This window comes from Mauremys reevesii, linkage group 16 (assembly GCF_016161935.1).
Source record: "Mauremys reevesii isolate NIE-2019 linkage group 16, ASM1616193v1, whole genome shotgun sequence".
Lineage (NCBI taxonomy): Eukaryota > Metazoa > Chordata > Testudines > Geoemydidae > Mauremys > Mauremys reevesii.
Genome location: NC_052638.1, coordinates 42,701,023 through 42,716,505, shown reverse-complemented (window position 1 = coordinate 42,716,505; position 15,483 = coordinate 42,701,023). Strand labels below are relative to the sequence as shown.

At 42.4% G+C, this 15,483-nt stretch overlaps 1 protein-coding gene across 4 annotated transcripts in view; it reads right to left on the bottom strand.

The window, feature by feature from the left end:
• Window positions 1-15,483, bottom strand: part of ZFHX3 (zinc finger homeobox 3) — a 1,205,541-nt gene that overhangs the window by 613,935 nt on the left and 576,123 nt on the right. For all 4 annotated transcript variants that reach the window (XM_039503280.1, XM_039503282.1, XM_039503284.1 and 1 more), the window contains one exon: window positions 10,048-10,276. The gene's annotated coding sequence lies outside the window, so the exon portion shown is untranslated. The remainder of the gene's footprint in view (window positions 1-10,047; window positions 10,277-15,483) is intronic.

The window sequence follows — 15,483 nt, the reverse complement described above, 5'->3', positions numbered from 1 at the left end:
AAGAAGATATGGATTTTAAAAGCCAATTTTTGAGCCATCCTATTCAGTTCTAGCGCAAAAATGTAATTCACTATTAAATTCTATAAGATGTTTGTAATAAAACCTGTCCAAGTTTATTATATTCTATCAAATTCTAAAGGACTTCTCCTGACAGGAATTCACCTTTATCTGACATATTCCTACTATCCATATTATCACATCATACACTTTTATGCTATCCACAGCACAGCATCTTACATCTGTGTTCAATATCTGATCAACTATGTGCCAAATGTATCCTCTTTTTTTCCATTCTATTGAGGTTCATATACTGTGTCCATCAAAGTGGTATCTGAGCACCTTTTAGAAGTGCATTAAGCAACTGTCACATGTGGTTCTTACTGTCTTCCTCTTGCTGGATAGGGAATTGTGTTGGGATTGATTTTTTTTATTATGATTATTATTATTTTCATGGGGGGGGTAATGTATGATGTGCTACATGTTTATATTAGTAAAATGAAGGCTAGAATGAAGAAGTTGCTTTTCCTGGCACATGGAACAGAAAGTGGTGAGGTCTGAGGTAGCTGCATGGGAAAGAGTAACTGGTCACATTAACAGTGCACCTCAACATGTACTAAAAACTACCACAAGCTACCCAGAAACACCTCGGCTACTGGAACTAGGAATGGGGAACTATGAAGAAGAGGGATGGAGTAATCTGGATGGCAAAACCTTCTCATCTGACAACTGCTGTTTCATTCATTGGTATCCAGCATGGAACACTTTTGGCAGCACCTCTGTCAAAAACCAGTCACTCTTTGTGGGCACAGTAACCAGTAAGTGATGGCTTTGGCTTTTAGAACATTTTGTAAAACTGTAGTTTGGTAAAATAGACACTAATTCAATAAGATTTTGCATCATGCTAGCAACAAATAGACCAGAACCAGGTTTTCTCTAGTGTCTTCCACACTCTGGGTATATCAAAGCGTTTTACATGGCAATGAGTTAGATGCTGGTAGCACAAAGACTATGCAGTCAAAGGAGGCAGCTGTTATCTTCAGTAATGGCTTAAACGTAGCCTTGGACATTAGAATTTGTTTTATTGACAGTGTCAGACAGAAAAGCAGAAAAGAAGGAAAAAGAGATGAGAAAGATAAAGATAAATGCAGATGGCAGGCTTCACGAAAGTAATAATGAGTAGGTATTTTAGTGCAGTGATAATTACCAATTTTCTACATTTATAGAAAACGTCATAAATATTGAAGTGAGGTGCTATTATCTATAGAGGTACTGAAGCTGTATGAATATGGAAATTCATTAATTATCACTAGAACTATTCATTACAATTTGAATATAGCAAAATAATAAACAGGTATTCATTATATTCCTACAAATTCTACATTTCTAGACTGACCTGGCTTTTCCTTTCAGACTATAAGGGCAGCAGAGAGGGAGATAAACAAACACAAAGTGCGAGAGGGATATGGGTGGGAGGAGACAGACAGTCAGAGAGACACTAACTTGCTGGGTTAGCTTGAAAGGGTAGTAAATGCTTCTCCATCCCATGGCAGAACTCACCCCTCTCAGGTTTATGAAACTTAAAGAAATTGAACTGTCTGGTTTCATTAGCTCTCTTGGACTGTATCCACATAAGACATTTTTGGGCAATGTCCCCCCATTACAGGCTCTGGTGCACACCAGAGAGAGCATTGCCCTGTTCACCCATCTGTTGCAGGTCAAGGAAGAGGACATGGTAGCTAAAATGCTAATGCCTGGCTGAGCCCTCTCAGCACCACGGCAACCACTGATGGAGCTGAACTGGGGTTAGTGGGACATTTCTCAACAATATGCATTGTAAACAACGCCTTTGGGCCTGGTGTTAATAGAGGAGCAGGATACTGGATCCTAATCCGGGAAAAGTAAAGGAGTGGGACCCCTTTGGGTATGTCTACACTGCTCTTAGTTAGACATGTGCAGCTGGCCCATGTCAGCTGGTCGGGCTCCCGGGGCTCGGGCGAAAGGGCTGTTTAACTGCAGTGTAGACATTGCAGGGTCCTAGAGACCAGGCACCAGACTGATCCTGAATATCTACACCACAGTTAAACAGCCCCTTAGCCTGAGCCGTGCAAACCTGAATCAGCTGGCAAGGGCCAGCCGTGGGTTTTTAATTGTAGTGTAGACACACCCTCAGCATGAGAAGCACACTGTGCTAGAGAAGGCTGAAGGGGGGGGGAGCGGTTCCATTTTGGATTTCTAACCTCATCAATCAGAGGTTGGCTTATGATCTGAAGAATGGGAGATATAGTCCCTGGGACTGACAATCTAGCTAGTTATTTATCAGTATCTAATCTTCTTCTTATGGTTAAAGTTACAGAGAAGGTAGTGGGATGCCAACTCTCCAAGAGGGCAGAAGCCTGTCAGTCAGGCTTTAGACCTGGCTCTGACACTGAGGCTCTACTGGTTGCACACATCCCCCAAGCTAACGAACCAGTGTCCACGCTGATATTAGATTTGTCAGCTGCCTTTGATATGGCTGATCCCGAGGTGTTATGGCTTTGCCTGCAGACCTGAACAGAAGACGGGGCTGCCCTCAGGGAGTGTCATTCTAACTTAATCCCTGAGGGCAGTATTTGGCAATTGCTTATCTGCCCTAAGGGCTCTCTTAGGCGGGGATCCACATGAGTCTGCTTCCCCCCTCCTGTTCAATGTCCACATGGAGCTATTAGGAGGGTTAGTGAGGGAGCATAGGCTGAGGGTATTTTTAGTATGTCAATGTGCTGACAAATATAATAAATTTCTTCCAAATTAAGAGGGTGCCATTGAACATCTTCCTCCACGTCTAGTAGTGACTCTTCTGACATCATGTGGACAGCTGTCCCATTTTTCTTTTTCTTTCTGTCTTACAGGCTTGGATTTGCAGGCAAAACTCTAGACATCAGGTAGGCAAATCAACTGGAAATGTGTTCAACGTAAGCTGTGGTTATGTTGGAGCTCAGCTGAATACAAACAGCAGGTGTCTGTGCAGGAAGCCAATGAACTACTTCCGAGTGTTAGACCTACTAGCAAATTGCTGAAGAGACACTTACACATTAATACAATCTGCACATCAAACTATGCAGAAAGCAACCTGCAATTATACAATTAGACTGATACACAAGCTTCCCGTTAGTGTTTATTTCTGCTGCCAATCATGCTGCTTACTGGAAAACAAGAGCTCTTAACATCTTCTGTGATCCTTCACGCTCTCTCTCTCTCTTTCTCATTCTTTTTCACTGCAAGAGGTTTTGCTGATCTACTCTGATTTTTTTTTTACATCCTGGTGAATCCCCACTTTAAGGCCACTCCTTGGTGCTTCTGGCATGCAGGTATATTTATTGTTGGAAGGAGACCCGGATCTGCATGTGATGAATGATATGTCTCATATAGACAGCTGTTGGGGGATCCAGAGACCAGGATAGAAGAATCAGATCTGTATTTCCCATGAATAATGTAACTGACAGAGGTAGCAGCTAGAAAGCCAGCAAATTTTTTTTAGGAACAGGACAATACTATTATTTTTAATTTTGTTAATTCATCTCTGTTCTACATTGGGGGCCAAAGGAGGATTGGACCAGGAGAAGCTCTATGATCCGACTTGTTTGCTCTTAATACCACGCTTTTAAATTACTAAACGTTAGGCACGTTGTAAAAAGAAGATGGCAGAACAAATCAAAACAACATCTTTCTATCTCAGATATTTCCAATAGGTCTATCATCCTTGTATCAAGGTGTTTGGGATCTGTCAGATTCTTGTGATTAATTCTGTTTCCTACCCTTTCCATAAACACACTTGCTGAAATAGTTAGTATTATCTGTGCCTCACTTGAAGCACTGAACTATTACTTGTACTTGTTATAATCCAAATGCAGTGAGGCATATGTCTCAGTGTCAAACTAGTCTGTGCGCCAAATCTACTAGTAAGAATGCAAGTCTAAATTATTAGAGAACAGATTTTTTTAAAACCTCACATGCAAAAATGCACATGCATAATTTATGCTGCATCACGGCAGCTATGGATGCAAATATCAAGATATCATGTTTGTTATTTGCATCTGGAGTTGAAAATGCATGTACCATAGCGGTAGCGAGATATATTTTGTATATGTAGATAACTAAAAATATCTATAATTCCCCTTTCACAATTTATTAATGTATGCTATGATTTTATGGGAAATCTGGGTTGAATCTCAATGAATGCTCTATTTATTTCTATCTTAGGTATTTCTAAGAAGACCATCTGAGTACCAAATGATCCTGACTCAATGCTCCTGCCGCCCACTGCAGCTATTCAGACCAAAGCATCAAGGAGACAAGCTTATCTCCTTCAGAGTAGTTCTACATTCACTCAGGGAGAATGGAGAATTCACCGCAAGGAGATGAGCACCTTCAGTTCTCATTGAAGTCAGGAGTTGTTGAAGAGCTCAGCATTTTGCAAGATCAAGCTCTTCAGTGGGAAAACTAGGATCCTTTACTTCTCATCAGCTATGCTTTGGTCTTTGCCCATGACTTGTGTGCACACGTTTCCAGGAGCCCTGCCTTTCATAGGTAGCCAACTGTTTAGGACTCAGTGAAGCTGAATAGCTTAAACTGGCATATGTTGTAGGCCTCATCTGGAGTACTGTGTCCAGTTTTGGGCTCCACACTACACAAAGGATGTGGAAAAATTGGAAAGAGTCCAGCAGAGGGCAACAAAAATGATTAGGGGGCTGGAGCACATGACTTATGAGGAGAGGCTGAGGGAACTGGGATTGTTTAGTCTGCAGAAGAGAAGAATGAGGGGGGATTTGATAGCTGCTTTCAACTACCTGAAAGGGGGTTCCAAAGAGGATGGATCTAGACTGTTCTCAGTGGTGGCAGATGACAGAACAAGGAGCAATGGTCTCAAGTTGCAGTGGGGGAGGTTTAGGTTGGATATTAGGAAAAACGTTTTCACTAGAAGGGTGGTGAAGCACTGGAATGGGTTACCTAGGGAGGAGGTGGAATCTCCTTCCTTAGAGGTTTTTAAGGTCAGGCTTGACAAAGCCCTGGGTGGGATGATTTAGTTGGGGATTGGTCCTGCTTTGAGCAGGGGGTTGGACTAGATGACCTCCTGAGGTCCCTTCCAGCCCTGATATTCTATGGTTCCATGATCCTCAGGACCCTATAAGGGATTGCTATGGCAGAACCAGCCATGGGCACACATACCTTTCTGAGAAAACAAAACACTCCATTGTGTAACTTTATCCAATTGGTCTGCCTTGATGTTCCTTTCCCCTTAATAGGGCCAGCTTTCTAATTCTTTACGCTCAGACATTTTAATCCTCAAGGTTATCTCACTGCGCTATAGGATCACCAGCTCCTGCATACATTTGTAGATTAGCAGTGCCTGCCATTAGCAAATTGGAAATTTCTCAACCCCCACCACACTTTTACAGATGGATTTTTCTTCCCTTCATAAATGTGTTAGGAGTTCCATTTCTGTGTGTTCTCTACCACCATAAAAAGCATTTCAATCTTTCACAAAGTGCTGCAGCTTTCTGGTGGGGTTCTGGGGATTTTAATGGACTGGTTGAGCTGAGGAGCCAGTGCAAAGTCCTTACCTTCTCCTAATGGGAAGAGCTGAGCCATGTCACAGACATTGGATATTTGTTCACAAACAACACTCACATACAGGTTTACTATGCAACAGCAAATGCAGAGTTCAGATGAGGATGACATAGCCAAGTACAGCGAGCATTGACCTGCTCAGCAAGGTTACCTTTGCAGTGATTAGGGATTAGGTGGGAGTGGTGTTATTTCGGTTGTGACAGCTGTATGAGTCAGATGTAAACTGTCCTGAATTATCAAAGTAGGGGATCTTGGTACCAATCTGCAGTGGTTTTCAGCCCAGACAGTTAGTTTGGCACCCAAAATGTATCAGCTTTCCGTTCCTATGGAGTAGCTCTATCCATTACCAAAAACAAGCAGGTGCTTGGCCCAGAGGCTCTTTCAGTATTGCCAAATGGGAAACCAGTTTCTAGTGAGCAGACATTTTCTATACTTTTGAGTATTTCCTGGGGGCCATGGTGCAGTCTAGAACTCTTGAGGAGCGAAGCTTTCCAGAAAAATGTTTTATAGTTGCTTTAGGAGCTGAAAGAAGTCTCTAGGCAGTGAAATGTCACATTACAGTCTCCAAAGAATATGCCCATTAGTCATTGTTTGAGATTTAAAAGATTTAAGAAACAGCCACATTCAAACGGATTTTTTTAAAATCACACAACATTTTACTGCATGGTGGAGCCGAAGATGGTACAGGTACAAAACCCTCATTCATCTCATTCACAAAACATTTCCAAGTACAGGATCGGATTAAAACCATGTTTGAATCTCTCAGCTTTTCATACTTGCATTGTAATAAGCCATTGAAATTGATCAGAGACATTAGAGGCATGACATTAGAGAAGAGACCTAGAACAATAATTTTGCCAGATCTGCTGTTTTTGCTAGAAAGTTGTGAATTTATTAGAGGCCTTGACCAATTTTTTTTTCAGGAGTAGGAAAATATGGGGGCATTTATTCACCAAAAGGGAAACTATTTTTTCTGGGACTACTACTGAGACGTAGAACACTGAGGAGCTGTGTGATCTCCTGGAGGTGCTAGCGGCAGGGTGATTCAGAGCACAGATGGCATATTCAGCATTTATTGCCAGATAGTTTGTCTCAGCAGAATTTTTGGTAGTGTTTTAATGCCATTTGGATTTAACTTCAGAAGCTGAACTTTATGTATGTAGTCGCAGTATTAAATGAGAACTCTGGTACCTCAAGAGTCTAGAGACCAGCCACACTTTCCCCTACATTTTCAAGGAAGTGCACAGGGATTTGGCTGTAGCACTTGTCAATAGGAGTTGCAGGACTAATACTGGATTGAATGCTTTGAAAATGTGCAAAACATTACACTGGTCTACTCAGTTGGTCCCACCCACTTCTCTTTGGATAAAATGCCCTGGTACTGCCATCTACCTTGGTAACACTAGAAAAACAGCCTCATGTTTCTCAGGGTATTGAGTTAGGGCCTTCTCAGTTTTATACTTTAGAAAGGTGGCAAGTACGACTGGGTAAACAGTTCAAACATCTGTTATATTTTGCCATTGGGCAAAGAGATTTTTATGTAATTAAGAGTCATTCAGGAGGTTGCGTGCAAATGGATCAAATTGTACTTCTGAATTTTTAACATCTCCTAAGTGGAAAGTACTTGCGATCCATATGCACAGAGCTTAGCCATGCTGGGGAAGAAAACAGTGGGCTCAGCACTAAAAGAAAAGGTAGAAAATGGAGGATCAAGATTATAAAATTCAGTCACATTTTAAAATTTTCTGCTACAATAATTCACTTTATGTAGAATTAATGTGGCTGATTGAACGTTTGTGCTGTAATTTACTTATAATTAACATTTTATGGTGAACAGATTTCACCATCTCCTTCATGCTGTGAACTCCATGCCATAGGTCAAAAATGGAGATGAAACAGATAAGCACAAAATATTCTCACTGAAATATTAATGAGATTTTAATTTACTGCTTTAAAAATACATCTTTCATCAATGCCTGTATATCAAATCATTATTTTAATTTTTTTAAATCACATTAAAAATATAATGAACTTTTCTCACTGGTTGAAAGACACCGAAACATCTGCTATGCCGAGAGCGCCCTGGAGAACGTAAGAGTCCAAACACACACTCAGGTGTCGAGGATCTCACATCCTTGACTGGATGGGAGTGAGTTTCAACTCACTGCAATGCCCCCTAACACTTAACCAACTAACAGCTGAGGCCTTCGTAGCCTCATAAATGCGCCGTTTGGCTGCAGAGACGCCATTTGCTCTGGTATTACGTGGAATCCTATTTAAAGGAATAGGAGGTTGGTTAAAAATTAGATCTTAACCTTTCCCCCAATGGCTCCTCACTCCCTCCCCCTTCTGAGTCAATGTGGCCAACATCAACACTCTCCCTGGCTCTCAGCCCATACATTGGGCACCATTTTGCACTGTCTCTAGACCCACACATTGAGGCTGTGTTGCTGCTTCTTCCTGCCCAATCTCTCTCAGCTCAGTCCTTTCTTCTCCATTTACAAAGCTAGAACTCATCCAGGCCATGGTCTCCTTTCTGGCCTTGACAAATGTCATCATACGTCCCTTAAATCCATTCAAAATGCTGCTGCAAAGACCACCACAGCACATCTTCCTCTTTGTGTCCTTCCCCAGCTCCCCCTTCCACTCCATAGCAAACGTTAAACTCCTTGTCAACATTTAAAGACTCTCCGACTCCACTGATCTTGTACTGAACCCCTGAGCCCCCCACAGTACTGCCAGTGACACCTGCCTTGAGTCACGTTTTACCTCCCTCATCACTGTGCTTTCTCTCACGCCACCAATTCTGGGGCTAAGCTCCCCATACACAATGTGCAAAGCCACAGCATTATCCTCCTGCAAATCTCTCCTTAAAGCTCACCTCTGCCATGACATCTCCACAAAACCCACCAATGCTTAGGCAGCTGATATGCTATGACCACTCTTTATTATTCTCATCCTAATTGACCCCGTTACCTCATGCTCTCCTGTCTGTTGGCTCCACCTGTTGGTTGTGGTCACGCACACAGATGACAAGCTCTTTAGGGGAGGGAGAGTTTTTTGTTGTGTACACAGCACCTTGGCCCTGATCCCCAGTTGAGGTTTCACAGGACCAGAGGAAGGATGGCACAGGGGTTCAGGCACTGGCCTAAAACTCGAGACACTCCCCTGATCCACCATACTCATCCTGGGTGACTTTAGGCAAGTTAGTAACTACCAGAGGAATGAGTGTTTCACCAGAATACATGGGATACAGGATTCCAGTGGAGACAACTCTGAGGCCTAATCCCGTCAAACTCTGAGCATTTCGAATTTCCGTCGACTCAGTGGACACTGAGGGTGATCAGCACCTCACAGGTAGCAGTCAGGGGACACCTTGGAGAACGAGGCCACTAGTCAGTTCTAGAATGGTACAGTGCGCCACACCAGAAACACGAATTTTGTCCATCATCCTCCAACAAAGATCTTCTCTTTCTAAGAGGGACAACACTACTGGTTTTGGTATTTTCTCATTAAACTATGAACATCCTTAAAAAGCACCAACAGATGTTTAAAATTCTATTTAATTCAAGCACAGCAAACTTCTTAAACCACGTGTGTCGGCAAATGTTGTTGTATTTACTAAAGATATGTAATAAATACCAGGTGTTGGTCTGAGAAACCAGCCTCATCTTTTTAAGCCGGGTCTGGCTAAATCTGGAAAAACTAGAGAACAAGGCTCTGCCACTAGGAAAGATACCGTATAACTTAAGAGAAAATAGCTTCCTTTGTGATCTAGCAGGGAAAGTAAATCAGAAGGAAATTGGATAAAATCCCAAACCCTCCAAACTTTAGGAGTGTGCTTGTAAATACCTCACTATGATGGGACAGACCTGGGTATGTTATCAGGTTATCTTCCATTTCTATAGTTTCCTGTATTCTTATGTTTTGTCAGGCTAACAACTAAGACTATATCAAGAATGGTCTAATGCCAGAGAATGTGGATCTGGGATGTGAGCAAAGAAGTCAGCAAAAAATCATAATTCAATGGAAATATTTTATTCCCTTCATTTCCCAGGCCACACTAGCCTATTCAAAGGACTGATTAGAATTTCAAATGAAAAGCTGAATAATATGAGCATTGTAAGTCAGTTACAAACAGCACTTAAAAATGTGTCAAGAAAAAATATACATGTAATTTTCTTTTTTAAATTGCACTTTTTTCTAAAGGTTTGTTTGCTTGGAATCAGTAACTCTTTGTTTTTAAAGAGTGAATCTGTGTATCTTTTCAAGGGTGAAGGGGCTCCCTCTCAATGCCTCTCTGCCTGCTCCACTTACAGCCTCAGTACGCTGTAAGTAGAGTGGAGATCCCCAGGAAAAATGTTCAGTTTTCTCTGTGAAATCTCTGCCCTATATTTTTAGCAGATATTTGAGTGTAAAAGAAATAAAGAAAAGGTTCTTTACCTAGGGAGAAATAATCAGACACATCACCGCTGGCTCCTGGTCCGAAGGGCATGTGTGCGAGAAGAGAACTCTTGGTGGAGCAGTGGGGCACGTCTGTCGCGTTTCAAGGCCCTTGCTTCTCCAGGGAGTCCCTGCAGAGCACCGATCTCCAGGTTTGTATCCAGAGAAGTTCTACAGGGCTAAGGAAAAGGCATCTCTGCTGCTGGCTACAATTGTCCCTTCAGAATCCCTAGAAATTAAAACAAAATAAGCCTTATGTTTTCTTCTGAAATGAATAAAAGAATTTATTCTTTTTCTAGCCACAAATGACATACAAACCATTACCACAAGGCTTCAAAGCCCTGCTCCGGTTGCATATACAACCTCTGACAACAACCGTGAGAAGTTAAAGGTGAGCTAACATGCCCCAGGCCATCTTCACCAATAAGACTTAGGTAGCATTGTTGCTGTTCTTACTGTTAATTTTGGGGAAAGGGGGTATTAGTGGAATAAGGAGGATTATGATAAATCCATGAACTATAGACAACAACTGAGTATTCAGCCCAGACCTAAGGATCCCCCAAAACAGATCTATAGCACTTGGGCTAAATGAGAATCTCTGTCCGCTGAGAAGAGTGATAAGGATTTGACCTCTGTGGGCCTCCAGCCATTAGAAGTCAGCATGACCATACACACTAAGCCACAGTACTGCACTACCATTTTGGAAAGGTAACCACTAGCAGCAGCAGAACAGATGAATATTGGAGCCAGGTGAGCACATGGCCAGCCAGTTTACATTTACCAGCTGCAGCTGGGATGGCTGAGCGAGAGGTACCGCTGCTTGCCAGCCATACATAAGGGAGAGTGGCAGACTGAACAGCCCTGAAGTTGAGGGATGGGCTGTAGAGTTGGCTAAGGGCAATCAGCTGTTAAAAAATGTAGAAGGTTGCAGAGTGGTAGAAGTCTTCAACTGACATGCCACTGAAGGTTGCAGAGTGGTAGAAGTCTTCAACTGACATGCCACTGAAGCTACCTGTATTCATCTTTAAAAGTAGTATGAACAACAAGAAGCTATTTTCTCTCTGACAGACAGTTTAGGGAAAATGTTCTCTCTATGCTTTCTGACGGAGTTCGCCCTTCTCTAGGTTCCCCCCTATTTTCAGCCACCATTTTCTAGTGCAATCAAAACTACACAAGAATAAAATATGTTTCTACTCAAAACCAGGGAAATGGGGCCAAATCCTGAGGCCCTGGTTTCAATGGGAGTCTGCTGGAGTAAGGCCCTCAGGATCTGCCCACTGTAAACAGCAATATTCACATGGAATGGACAGAACATGCAGTGGAGGAGGACTAGAGATGGGAATCACTAGCACTTGCCAGGCAAAATCTCAACCCCATCGTGGTTCTCCGTCACTTCTCACCCAGAAGTTAGGCGCTCCTGGCAATAAATTCTACATCCACACGTCTCTCTTCCCGCCACTGGCATGGAGAACTCCAGCACATGCAACATCCCCATTTCAAACCAAAAATTCTAACTAGCAAATGTATATAAAATGGGGCTGGCGACAAACTACTCCACCTAACGGCTCCGCCCACTTCTATCCCACTCGGCCAGCCTCCCCTTTCCCTCATCTTACATATGCCCCATTTCTCCCTTTTTCTGGTACAGCCTGATTTTTTCTCACTCTTTTGCTGCTCCCACTACGATGCTCTCTCTCTTGCCATCCCTCCCTCCAAATCCGGACTCTTTAACATAAGCAGCATTTACTGTAACCTCAATTTCACGATCATAGTCTTTAATATAAATAATTTGATACAAAGGAACATTGAAAGGTATGCTGGGAAATCCAATCACACACAGCGAGTTAAAGCAACCTCTCTCTTTTCCTGGGATTCTCTCTCTCTTGCAGGGGGCACAAAGGATTTCTAACTCTCGGCTCACTTTGGGCTCATTCTACAGATTTATTAAAATAGCCATTGTATTCTGAGGGGAATATAAATAAAATAAATACATAAATAAACAAACACTTTGCAGACAGCGACGAAAATCTAACCAGATGTGGCCTGTGTCCATCCAGTCTTTTATTTTTTCTAAGCGCCTTTGCTTAGTAAAAGCCATCAAATATCATTGGGAATTATTACTAATTTTTTTAACAACACTGAAGAATTAAAGCAAGAGAGAAAGGGAAGGCGCGTGCGAGAGAGAATGAGAGAAAGGTTAAGCTCAAAGGCAGGGAGAGCGAAATGGACCAGATTATACAAAATTAAAAAGCAAATACGAGCAGACAATTTGTGCCGAGTGATTGCAAGCAATTACAGTCCGGCTTTTCTGGAGGGAAAATGGGGGGAGGGAGGTATTTCAGCTTAAAAGGAGACTTTATTCATTCCTGATCAGCTTCTCCGACTATTCTCTCTTTTATTCTTGGATATCAATTTAAAAAAAATCAGCCTTCAGATGTTACATGTCTAACCCTGTGAATCCCACCCCTGGGCAGACACAGAAGATTTCAGCTTCCAATCGGCTCTTTCTATAGCCCTGAAAAACCAATTTTCTCAGAAAGAAAGAAAGAACGCACGAACGAAAGAACGAACGAAAGAACGTGCATTTCTCTTGAAGGAGAGCTTCAATTTTACTGTAATTGTCTGAAGAAGGGCTGCTTTGATCTGCAGAATTGAATGTCTGCCTGTTAATGTCACAGCTGTGTCTTGGCATGAGCACACCAAGGGGGATCACAGGCTAACTTAGGACTTGCCCCAGCTGAGGATCCCTTTCACCCTCTTCCTTTTTGTATCTCACAGGAAAACTTTATTTCCTAGCACTTAACAAAAGCACCTAAAGGTGCTGTCCAGCTGCAACCGAGGGGCTGGAGCTGTATGCCCTTGCTGATCATTGTGTGACTAAATCCCAGCTTCATGGAGAGAGAGAGACAGAGCGCCCGAGATGTTAAAGTGTTGAGAATATGTCCTATACAACCATTAAAAGAAACAGTTTAAGCCAGTGAGTTATTCTTGTTTGTTAGCCTCATCTGATCATAGGCTGAGGCAATGGGAAGGAGGCTTTAATGCTCGCAAAAACACAGGGAATTATTGATCCCATTCCTCTGATTTCAATCCTCTGTGTTAATAAACAGTTATTTTCCATGTCTCCAACTTTAACTGTGCTAAAGCAAAGGGCAACTCAGAACTATATATACCCCCGCCCCCATATATATATAAACCCTAATAGTGATCTAAAAGGGCACAGAGCTTTCGAATGAGCTCAACAGAACATTCAGTCCACATTTTCCTCCCAACTCTGTGGGTTGGGCCCATGGCAAAGGGCAGGGACTGTGTCCACCTTCCTCTCTAGAGTCTGTGCCCTACATTACTCCTCCACCATTACACACAGACAACAGGGCTGGGTGGAGGGTTTGTTTGTTATAACTGAGGTCGAGATTTGTTATCTGCTCAAGGGATAAAAGTTGAGGCCCAGGACTGGTGCCCTGCCCTTTCACCTTTCCAGATCCAGTTTCAAATCTGATTTTGGTTGCAAGTGAAATTCTGATTAGAGGACATTGTAACCATCCACAAAATACATCTGAAGGGTTTAAACCACAAGGAGGGGGGGGGGTCCATGGTGGGATAACAATGAATTTCTAAAATTGTATTAGTTATCATTTTTTCTTTTCTTCATAGCCCTGTCGAGTCACACTCCCAGTGATGACAGCCATCTGACTTTACAAGAAGAGATGCATGAAAAACAGTACCAATAAAATTTTTTAAAACTCTCTAAAAACCTTTCTGAAATAGATTTTCTGTAAAATATGTAGCGTACACAGAAAACATGCTGGTGTGGTATCATGTAAAGGTCTTATTAGCACTCATTTGTTGGAGCTGCCTAATCTACTCATGACTTTGCTGCCCACGAGTATAATGGCCACCCCAAAATCACTCCAACAAACCCTTTAAAATACCTGTCCCCAGCATGAATTATGCTGTCTATTGCTAAAATACATGTATTTTTCATTCAGAAGCATAACTGGTAAATAGATGAATACTTCTAGTTTTGCTTTCTTCAGATAGGAAAACAGACGCATATTTAATGTATAGAGCAAAAAGTTCAGTGCTAACTAGCAAAATATTTCCAAGCTAGAGTGTAGAGGGATAGATTTTATGGTTGTGAGGCCTGAACTGAGAAGTATGATTTTAAATGTAAAATAACCAAAATGTTGCCAGCATTTGAGCCAATGGCACTGCAGCGTAGAAACGTACGGGCCCTGCTACTGTCCTCTCCTCCTCTCTACTTCCTCCTCTCGATGTGGCTCCCTGCTTTGTGTGCGCATGTGCAGATGAGTCAGCAAGCACCGTATAGCAAGACTCCAACCCAGATTCTATAGGCTGGGAGCAGGGCAGGGATGAAGGGACAGGGAAAAAGAAAGTTTCAAAGGAGAGATGCTTGGACAGTTATTTTTTGTTAAAGAGAGATATATAGTAAGGGGAACAGTGCCATTTTGAGGGTCAGTGAAAAATATCTGAGCAATGCTATCATGTGCTGGAGATCTAGAGGACCAGGATGTGCAATTTATGGAGGCTTGGGGTCTTTGATCCCTGTCTACTTTGTAGACAAAATTGATCAGATTCAGACTGGACTGGCCAACTCTACAGTAGCACATTTGGTCAGGAGAGGACAAATGCACCTTCTTTGGCTTAGTTTTTACAAGGTTTGCTCATTGTAGTCAGGATGAGCTGGAGAAGCGGGGAACTTTAGCCAACAACAGATAAGATAGACTGGTACCCCTCCAAAAGTGGTACAATTTGGCAGAAAAGAAAGCACTGGGCCTAATGCTTCTGGAGATTAACCTCTTCACATGATACTCCATAATTCTCCCTTGACACTCTCGGTCTTGCACACTAGCTCCTTCTAGTCATCCTTCCCTGTTTGGGTAAGGTTCCTGAGAAGGTTCAGCCAAAGAACTCTGAGTCCATCTGGAGCCTTCAGATTTTTATAACCCCTTTCAATTTGGCCCTAAGCCTCAAGATGGCACAGAAACTGCATTCGTTTTGTTGGTCAATTATCGCCTGCTCCCTGTGAATAGAGGTCAGATGTGCATTCTGATTCTTTTGGACCCATTAGAGACCTTTGATACCATTGACTGAGAGACTGAATTGACTTGTCCATGTACTCCACTTAGGGTGGACAGGACCATGTTTCAGTGGTTTCATTATGTCCTCTCAGACTGATCCTAGAGGTTGGTGTTGGGCGTTGCCCATCTGCAATGTAGTTTAGATGATTGGTAGTGAGGAATTCCCAGGTTCCAATGTGGTATCTCCCAGCAGCATGCTTTATGGCCTCGACAGGTGAGTCACTTTACCCTCCTGACTCAGTTTCTCCATCAGGGTTTGCTGTCAGTATTAATCAGTGGATGCTGGTACAGCACACCGAACATGTAAAGTGCTATTTAAATGCTTATTGTTATT